The following is a 10176-nucleotide window of genomic DNA, read 5'->3' as shown; positions in this document are numbered from 1 at the left end:
GACTGTCTCAGCAGCCCTGCAGGCAGGAAGGGACTTTTATGTTCCCTTTGCAGACCAGGAAGTGAGGCTCACAAGGTGAACTGGTTTGCTCAAAGCCTCCCAGTGAGGAATGCTGGTCCTAAGTAACATTTTCTGAGCGCCTGCTGTATGCTAGATGCTGTTGTAAGCCTCGGTCTCCCCTTCCCTTTTTCTGTGGTGAGTATCGTCTCCACCCTACCTGTGGGGAATGTTAGGGCACTGAGGAGGTAGGCCTGGGGTCCCAGTGCGGTGGAGCGGAGGGCCCTGTTCTCGTAGTATCGGAGCTGGTGGATGGCTCTTGGGAGGGTGGGACGTTGAGACACCACGGAGAGCATCATTTTGGAGGCTAAGCTTGGTGTCCAATGTCATTCAAGTTCAAGCGTGGAGCCTGGGCTTGGTGCCCGTATTGGAAGGACGGTGGCTGTTGATTCCACAAGCGTTTGATGGATGTCGCCGACACGGAGGGAAGGATGCATCTGGTCTGGCTAATGAACCGGGATTCTTACTGGTTCTGAATTTTGTGGCAACATTGTCCTTTTCTTTTTTTCTTTTTTAAAACTCTTTATTCGCGGGGCGCCTGGGTGGCTCAGTCGGTTGAGCGTCTGACTCTGGCTCAGGTCATGACCTCCTGGTTCGTGGGTTCAAGCCCCGCGTTGGGCTCTGTGCTGACAGCTCGGAGCCTGCTTCGGATTCTGTGTCTCCCTCTCTCTCTGCCCCTCCCCTGCTCATGCTCTGTCTCTCTCTGTCTCAAAAATAAATGAAAACATTAAAAAAAAATTAAAAAAATTTATTTATTTCAATTCAAGTTAGTTAACCTACAGTGTAGTGTTGGTTTCCAGAGTAGATTTGCATGATTCATCACTTACATACAACACCAGTGCTCATCCCACCAAGTGCCCTCCTCAATGCCTATCACCCATCTAGCCCATCCCCCACCCACCTCTCTCCATTAACCCTCAGTTTGTTCTCTGTCTTTGTGACTGTCTTCTGGTTTGCTTCCTTCTCTGTTTTTACTTTATTTTTCCTTTTTTATTACTGGAAGATTATACTCTGCAGCACTCTATGATCTGAGGCTTTTTACAGCAAATCCCTGCTCTTGGTTTCCAAGGGAGGGTGTGGGTGGGTATCTCTGAGGTCCACTTAGTGAGGCCAACTCAGAGCTACAGGGATTGCTCACACCGGCCCTCCCCTGGCCCTTGAAGCAGCCCGGAAGTTAGGGATTAGGCCTGGGGTGTGGGGTGCAGGTGAGTCAGGGTTCCACGCTCATGGTGCTTGCGTTCTTGTCTGGAGCAGGACAGTCAGGAAGGAGACAGAGCCGGTTTGGGAGCGATGGATGCCTGGTGGGAGCCAACAGGGCACAGCGATACAGATGACCGGGATGCACACTTGCTTTGGATGGGAAAGGCGTCTCTGAGCAGACGGCACTTGCTAGAAAACTTCTGCCTCAGGAAGGAGCCAGCCATAGGACAGCCTGGAAGGGGAAGTCCCAGAAGAGGGAACAGAATGTGTAAAACACTGTGACATGGGAAAGAGGCTTGACCTGTTAGCCCTGTTTCACACATGAGGAAACTGAGGCTCAGAGAGGTGAGGCAGTGAGGTCCAAGCTCAGACTTAGGTTTTGTGATTCCACGTCTGGGGCATCTGTGTGACCTTAGCATGCCTTGCTGATGGTGCGACCTGCAGGTTTTAAGGCCCACATGCAGCCCTCCTATGGGCTGGGCCCACATGGTGTAGCCTGATAGGCATCCAGTTAACCAGACCACTCCGCAAAGGGCACCAGGAAGGGGGGGGGGGACCTTCGGCTGCCACAGTGACTGGGAGGGGCCGCTGCGTTTACAGGCTGGGGCCACGAATGCACAGTGTCCCGCAGTTGGGGCAGCTCTGCAGTTGGGGACCGTCCCATCCACGACAGCAGGGTCCCGATGAGAGGCAGTGCGTTGGGGGTTTTACCCACAACGTCTGCCTCTGCAGCACACGTTTGCTGCACACTTGGAGGCTCAGAGCCTGCCCCGGGGTTTGCCAGCGCCCTGGCCGAGAACTCTCCAGAGGGAGGGCAACCACGAGCCCTGTGGTCAGGCTCCGATTTCCCATTTCTGGGAGGACTTCTCCTTTGCCGGGTCTGCTTGGGTTTCTCTTCCATGCTGTTAAGATTCCTCAGGCTCCATAATTATTACCTCACTCTAGGTTCGGGACTAAACTGGCTGAGCAGTAGAATTGTGGTCCTGCAGTTTCCAGCAAATGTGAATTTTCTTCATTTTGCGCAGGGAGGATGTCTCCCCCTTCCCTGGACTGGGGCAGAGTCACGGTCATACTGCTCTGAGCTGGAGTCACATGGGCTGGGGTACGTTTTCTTCCTCAGCACAGGGTCCAGGGTGGAGGGCCACAGAGCTCGAACACAGATCACTTTTCCCTTATTACTTAAAATAAGTAATAATTTAATTAATAAATTAATAAAACATTAACATACGCTAAAGTGGGTTTCTTTCAGTTGTGTGGTTCCATGAATGTTAGCACCCGTGTAGCTTTGTGTATCCATCAGGCCCGGAAGAGCCATGCCACTTCCAGTCTCCCTCACGCTGCCCCTTGTAGTCACCCCTTTCCTTATCGCTAGCCCCTCATGAGAACTTTGTCTCCTCCAGGCTCTTAGGCCGGTGGTGTCATAGAGGATGTGACCTTTAGAGCATGACTTCTTTCTCCTCAACGTCCTGCCTTGGAGATCAAATCAAGTTTGCTGTGTATATCAGCGGTTTATTCTTTTTCCTTTCTGAGTAGTATTCCTTATTTGGGTGGAGCGCATTTTTTTAAAAAAAAATTTTAATGTTTATTGTTTTTGAGAGAGAGAGAGGGCGAGAGAGCGAGAGCGAGAGCAAGCATGAGCTGGGGAGGGGCAGAGAGAGGGAGACAGAGAGGGAGACAGAGACCAAGCAGGCTCTGAGCTCTCAGCACAGAGCCCGATGCGGGGCTCGATCTCATGAACCGTGAGATCATGACCTGAGCCCCAAATCAAGAGTAGGCTATTCAACCTCCTGAGCCACCCAGGTACCCCAGATGGAGCACATTCTGTTTGTCCATTCTGCCAGGAGCTGTTTCCGGTTTATGTTGATTATAGATAAACCATCTGTAAACATTTGTGTGTAACATTGTTATCTGTGTGAACACGTGCCTTTGTTTCTCTTGGGTAAAAGACAGGAGCGACGTTGCCAGTTCCCGTGGTGGGTGAATGTTCAAGTTGTTAAGAAACTGCCCAACTGTTTTCCAGAGTGGCTGCATCACTTCACACGCCCGCCGGTGACGGGCGAGAGCTCCCGCTTCCCCACACCCGCACCGGCACCGGGCACCGTCAGTGTGTCAGGCTTTAACCGTCCACTGAGTGTGCAGACGCGTCTCCCCCTGGTCCTGATTTGCGTGTTCCTAATGGCTAATGGTGCTGGACATATTATCAGGTGTTTATTTGTCATCCACGTACCCGCTGCGGTGAAGTGTCTGTTGAAGTCTTTTTGTCCATTTTTAATTGGGTTATTTGTTTTCTTCCCATTGAGTTAAAAAAAAAAAAAAAAACAACTCTGACCATTTGCAACAACATGGATGGGGTTAGAGAGTATGATGCTAAGTGAAATAAGTCAGGCAGAGAAAGACGAATACTCTATGATCTCACGAGGCCTGTGTGGGATTTATGAAACAAAACAAATGAGCAGCGGTGGAAAAAGAGAGAGACAAACCAAGAAGCAGACTCCTAATTCCAGAGAACACATGGATGGTCACCAGAGGGGAGGTGGGGTGGGGTGGGGGAAATAGGTGATGGGGATAAAGGAGGGCCCCTGTCCTGGTGGGCACCGGGTTGTATGCAAGTGTGAAATCCTTATATTGTACCTCTGGAACTAATAATACCTTGTATGTTAGCTAACTGGAAATTAAATAGGAACTTAAAAAAAATCTCTGAGTATAATTGACTTACAATGAATTGCATACATTTAAATCACACAATCTGATGTCTTGACATAATGCATCATCTATGAAACTGTCCCCACCATCAAAGAAAGTGACATCACATGATGTCACAGTCGTGTGACCAGGTCCTGCCTTCCTGCTGGGCATGGAAGCCTGCTTAAGATTCCCTCTCCCTGGGCCCTTCCCCTGCTCATGCTCACACGTTCTCTCTCTCTCAAAAGAAAAAGAAAATTAAAAGAAATGAAACAAAGACAATGACACCCGCGCCCTTGCCCTGGCTTCCCAGTGTCCTCTGCGATGCCTCGCACTCTGCCTTTACCCTGTTCTTAGGCAACTGCCGCCCTGCCTCTTGTCACATCTCGGGATGCACTTCCTACTTGCTGTTAATGGGCTCATTTCCTTCAACTGGTGTCCTTTGCTCAGCACGAGTATTTCAAGATCGGTGCGTGCCATAGCGTGTCTGGGTCATTGAGTGCTGATCCAGCAGGTGGGTTCTGATGCGTGGTTCCTCTGCTGACAAATGTTTGGGTCGTTTTCAGCTGCGGGCTGTTACAAGCAGAGCCGCTCTTGGCGTTGTCTCTGCATGGACGTTTGTTTTCCTTTCTCTCAGGCCAATACCTAGGAGTGGTTGGACCATACAGTAAATTAATGTTTATATCTTTAAGAAACTGCCAAGCTGTGTCTCACAGAACGTGCGTCGCTGTGACCCCCACCAACCGTGCAGAGGGTTCCGGTTTCTCCACATCCTCATAATACTTGGTGTGGTCAAACTTTATGTTTTAGCCATGACGTGCATCGGAAAAGTTTTCTTTCTTTCTTTACAATTTGTATTGCCTTTTATTGCTTTGTCTTATTTGACCGCACTGGCTGACATTTCCAGGATGACGTTTAGTACCAGTGTTGAGAGTAGACGTTTTTGCCTTATTTTCAGTTATAGGAGGAAAGGGTCCAGGCTTTCATAACTATGATGCTAACTGTAGGGTTTTGTTTTTTTTTTTTTTTAGATTCCTTTTTTTTTTCAGATTAAGGAAGTTCCCTTGTATTTCTGGTTTGCAGAGAGTTTTTAAAATTTTTTATTATTTTCTTAAGTTTATTTATTTAAGTAATCTCTACACCCAGTGTGGGGCTCGAACTCACAACCCCAGGATCAAGAGTCCCATGCTCTTCTGACTGAGCCAGCCAGGAGCCCCAAGAGTTTTTTTATTTTTATTTTTTAATTGGGAATAGGTGTTGACTTTTGTCAAGTGATATGTTGTGTCGATTCATGTGATCGCAGGGCATTTCTGCTTCAGACTCGTAATATGATAGATTAGTTGATTTTTTTTTTTTAATTTTTTTTTCAACGTTTATTTATTTTATTTTTGGGACAGAGAGAGACAGAGCATGAACGGGGGAGGGGCAGAGAGAGAGGGAGACACAGAATCGGAAACAGGCTCCAGGCTCCGAGCCATCAGCCCAGAGCCCGACGCGGGGCTCGAACTCACGGACCGCGAGATCGTGACCTGGCTGAAGTCGGACGCTTAACCGACTGCGCCACCCAGGCGCCCCAGATTAGTTGATTTTTGAACAGTGAATTGGCCTTGTGTTCCCAGGGTAAACTCCGCAAGGCTGTGGTGTGTTGGCCCTTCTGTGTATTGATAGATACAATTTCCTAGCGTTTTGTTAAGGATTTTTGTGTCTCTGGTGAAGGATATTGGTCTGTAGCTTTTTGTTTCTCCTTTTTAAATTTACACTGTCTTTGGTTTGGTATCAGGGTAATGCTGGCCTCATAAAATTAATTGGTAATTGTTTTCTCCTCCTCTGTTTTCTGGAAGAAATGGTGTTGAAGAGTGCCACCTCTAAATGCCATGAAGAGTTCATCAGGGAGACTTCTTTCTTGAAAGTCTTAAGCCATGAATGAAATTTTTAAAATAGTTATAAAACCATTCATGTTAAATATTTCCTCCTGGGTGAATTTTGGTAGTTAATAGTCTTTGTGAAAATCTTCACTTTTATTGAAATTGTCAAATTTGTTGGGCATAGAGTTTTTCATGGTATTCCGTTATTATAGCTTTGATGTCGAGTATCTGTAGTGATGTGCTTTCTTGAGTTCCTGGCATTAATAATTCGTGACTTCTCTCTGCGTTTTCTTGTGGCTCTCGGTAGAGTTTTATAAATTTTATTAGTGTGAAGAACCAGCTTTTCATTTTATTGATTTTCCCTATTATTTTTCTCTTCAACTCCATTGATTTCTGTTTCTTATTAATTTATTTTCTTCACTTTCTCTGGTTAATTTTGTTCTTGTTTTTCTGGTTCCTTGCGGTGAGAGTCTAGATCATTGGCTTTCTTCTGTCCTCCAGGCATCGGATGGTGCGCACTTTTCTGCCAATACCGCTGTAGCGGATTCCACAGACATCACGTCATCCTGTCCTTCCATCCAATTAAAACTGCTTTCTAATTTCCCTGGAGAGTTCTTCTCTGACCCATGGGTTATTTAGATGTGTGTTAGTTTCCAAGTTTTTGGGTATATTCCTGTTATCATTCTGTAATTGATTTCCAGTTTAATTTTATTATTATCAGAGGACATGCTCTGTATGATCTCAACTCTTAAATTTGTTAAGGCTTGTTTTAGGAGCTGGGAAACGGTCGTCAATCTCTGTGTTCCACGTGCACTGAAAAAGAAAGTTCGTGTTGCTGTTGGTGGGTTTATAAATCAGATGCAACTGTGGGCTGGTGTTCCTCCACTTTGCGTCCTTGCTGGTGGCAGTCTGTGTGTCACCCCCGTCACAAGGAGAGCGGCGCCGAAGTCCTCTCCCATCATGTGGATGTAGCTGTTTCTTCCTGCAGCACTGTCAGGCTTCATTGTTGTCCTGCAGGTGATACGCTCTTTCCCTCCCCCCCCCTCCCTCCTCCACCCCCCCCCCCACTGCCGCTGCTTTCAAGATCTCTTCTTTGCCTTTTTTTTTGGATGCACTTATGTTTATTTATACCTGAACTGACATTATTTTATTTATTTAAATTTAAATTTATTTATTTAAACTTATTTGTTTAAATAATGAAGTAAATAATTTATAATAATAATTACATAAATGAATATAATATAATATAATATATATGATTATATATAATCATAGTGTGTATATATATATAAGTTACATAAATCAAATAACTTATAATAATTAATTATTTTATTATTTACATTTAGCTTATTAATTTATTTATTAATAAATTAAATAACAAATTAGATAAATAAATAGTGGAATAATGATTCAGGAGTAGACTCCAGTGATTCATCCCCTACATGTAACGCCCGGTGCTCATCCCATCAAGTGCCCTCCTCAATGCCCGTCACCCGTTTAGCCTATCCCCCCACCCCACACTCCCTCCAGCAGCCCTCAGTTTGTTCTCTGCATTTAAGTCTTTTGTGTTTTGTCCCTCTCCCTGTTTTTATATTATTTTTGCCCCACGCTTTGAGCCTTTGATAACAATATAGTGAGTCATGGGTTTCTTTGAATTTATCCTTTTTGGGATTCACTAAGCTTCTTGGATCTGTACGGTTTGCTAACAGATGAGACTTGTTAGCAGTTGTGCCTCAGAAGTTTTCCTGTGCTGCGTTCCTTCCCCTCCCCTCCTGGGGCTCCTAGGGCATGTGTGTCACACGGTCTGGGTCGGGTCCCTGGGTTCCTATTCATTTGGATTTTTTTTTATTCTGTTTTAAAATTTTTGCCTCCTTTTCTTTTTGGTGTTCGGATTGGATGATCTCTATTCATCTATGTTCACATTCGAGGACTCATTCCTCGGGTGTCTCAGTTCTATTATTGAGCCCATCAGGGAGCTTTAACACTTTGGTTATTGTACCTTTGAGTTCTAAAACGTCAGTTCGGCTCTTCTATATGTTTTCTTTCTTTTCTGAGACTTCCTGTCTTTTCATTAACTTTAAGAGTGTTTGCCTTTACCTCGTAGAACATTTTTTTTAGCAAGGGTATGCGAGCAGGGGAGGGGGGCAGAGAGAGAGAGTGAGGGAGAGAATCCCAAGCAGGCTCTGCACTGTCAGCCTGACATGGGGCTCGAACTCATGAACCGTGACATCACAACCTGAGCCAAAATCAAGAGTCAGATGCTTAACCAGCTGAGCCACCCAGGCGCCCCATGAGAGAATCTTAAGCAGGTTCCACGCTCCATGTGGAGCCTGACGTGGGGCTTGATCCCATGACTCTGGGATTAGGACCTGAACTGAAATCAACAGTCAGACGCTCAACCCACTGAGCCCCCCAGGCACCCATGGAGCATCTTTATAATAGCTGCTCCAAAGCCTTTTTCTGACCAGTCCAACCTCTGTCTATATTGATGTGGGGGCCTGACCCTTGTCTTTGCTGGTGCTGGTTGAGATTTTCCTGTTCCTTCGTAATTTCTGAGTAATTTCCATCTGTATCCTCCTGGACGTTCTGAATATTGTATTGTGAGGTGTCAGGTCTTGTTTAAGTGGCATGGAAAACTTTGCTAGTTTTGTTTTATCAGGTGATTGACCTGGTTGGGTTTAGGCAGCAAGTTCCCACCAGCCTCCCATGAGCTGTGATCCTAATGGCAGGTCAGTTTCCAAAGCCTCTGCCATGCAGGTCAGAGCTGCCCTGTGTGTGAACCACCCAGTGGCCAGTCTGGACCCAGGGCAGCAATCACACTGGGTTCAATTCTCAAAGTCTTAGGCAGGCTGTTTAGGGTCAGATACATTCACGTGCACGCAGCTTAGAGACAGGCCCAGGAGATCATGAGCAACTTGTAGGGGTGAACTCACAGTCCCCTTCCCACCCCATCCCCCCGGCTTTCTGACTCCCATGGTATTTTCCAGTTCCCTAGGCTCCCTCTGGGCCGCCATTCAGAAGGCTGGTGCTTTAGTGCCTGTGCTGTGCAACACACTGTTCATCACTGTGCCCAGGGCTGGGCCGGGAGGCAGAGGACGGAGAGAGGAGAAGTGCCTGGGATTCACCCCATCTCCGGGACCACAGCTTTTCTGATCAGTGAGGAAGGTTCTGCTCCCTCTGAAGTTTGAGGGGCCCATGGGTCACTGCGGTGGCTGCTGTCGCTCCTAAGCCATGGGGCAGTCTGAGAACTGAGTGTAAGACAACAGAAGAAAACACAAAGAACAGTGGGATTCTTCTACTGTCTCCCTCCCCCACTGGAGTGCTGGTGCTCCTCCCTCTCTGTAATGGAGTTCCGATGCTCCCCTCTTTCTGAGATGGAGTGCTGGTGCTCCCCCTTCTCTGGTGTGGTGGGCTGGTGCTCCCCCCATCCTCCTGAGCTGGAACCTGTGTGGTGCCCTCTTGATCATTCTGTCTCAGGGACCCCCCACGCATGTAAAATGTGGACGCTGTTTTGATTGTGCCCACAGTGCTGATCCACCCGTCCTGGTCATTGTGCACATGCCTTTGTCTCCCCTCTAGACCCTGAGTTCTTTGACAACTGGCTGTCCATTCACTGGTGTGCTCCTGGTGCTTAGTGCAGTGCCTGCACACAGTAAGTGCTTAATATGTGTTTAATTACTGACCAACACAGTAGTTGGAGAGATGAGTTCCCACGTCGGGAAGCCTGGGTCGAGCTGCTCTGGGACTCCGAGAGGGCTTACTGCTGAGGATGGTCCTGAGGACGGACCTGCGGTTAAGGGAGTCTGACAGTGCTGTGCGGGTGCCCGGGGACCCCTCACTTCACATGCAGAATGGTGTGTGCATTTTTGTTTGGATGGATCTCCCTTGCCGGAACTGTTTGTGGCACAGTGTTTGTGTGTCCACGTGGTCAGTACCTGCATTTTAACTCTCTCTTGTATTTTTGGGTGCCCCCTGCCATGGTCCCCTCTGGCCTCTGGTCTTCTCAAGGTTTTGGGAAGTAATTTTCTTTTTCTTTCTTTCTTTCTTTCTTTTTTTTTTTTTTTACTCTGTCAGTTTCTTTTTCTTTTTTTTCACATTTTTTTTTCAATTTTATTTTTTAAAATTTACATCCAAATTAATTAGCATATAGTGCAACAATGATTTCAGGAGTAGATTCCTTAGTGCCCCTTGCCCATTTAGCCCATCCCCCCTCCCACAACCCCTCCCGTAGCCCTCAGTTTGTTCTCCATATTTTATGAGTCTCTTCTGTTTTGTCCCCTTCCCTGTTTTTATCTTATTTTTGTTTCCCTTCCCTTATGTTCATCTGTTTTGTCTCTTAAAGTCCTCATATGAGTGAATTCATATATTTGTC

General features: G+C 46.7%; 1 non-coding gene across 1 annotated transcript; it reads left to right on the top strand.

Moving 5' to 3' along the window:
• The first annotated feature begins 593 nt into the window (after positions 1-593).
• TRNAQ-CUG (transfer RNA glutamine (anticodon CUG)) lies at positions 594-678 on the top strand. The gene has a single exon. It is a non-coding gene; the product is annotated as a tRNA-Gln (tRNA).
• Positions 679-10176: the final 9498 nt, after the last annotated feature.

Source organism: Lynx rufus, unplaced genomic scaffold (genome assembly GCF_022079265.1).
Source record: "Lynx rufus isolate CCGP_SWC_20201006 ecotype Redwood Valley unplaced genomic scaffold, mLynRuf1.p SCAF_16, whole genome shotgun sequence".
NCBI lineage: Eukaryota > Metazoa > Chordata > Mammalia > Carnivora > Felidae > Lynx > Lynx rufus.
The sequence above is the reverse complement of the archived record's forward strand: the minus strand, read 5'-3'. Positions and strand labels throughout refer to the sequence as shown.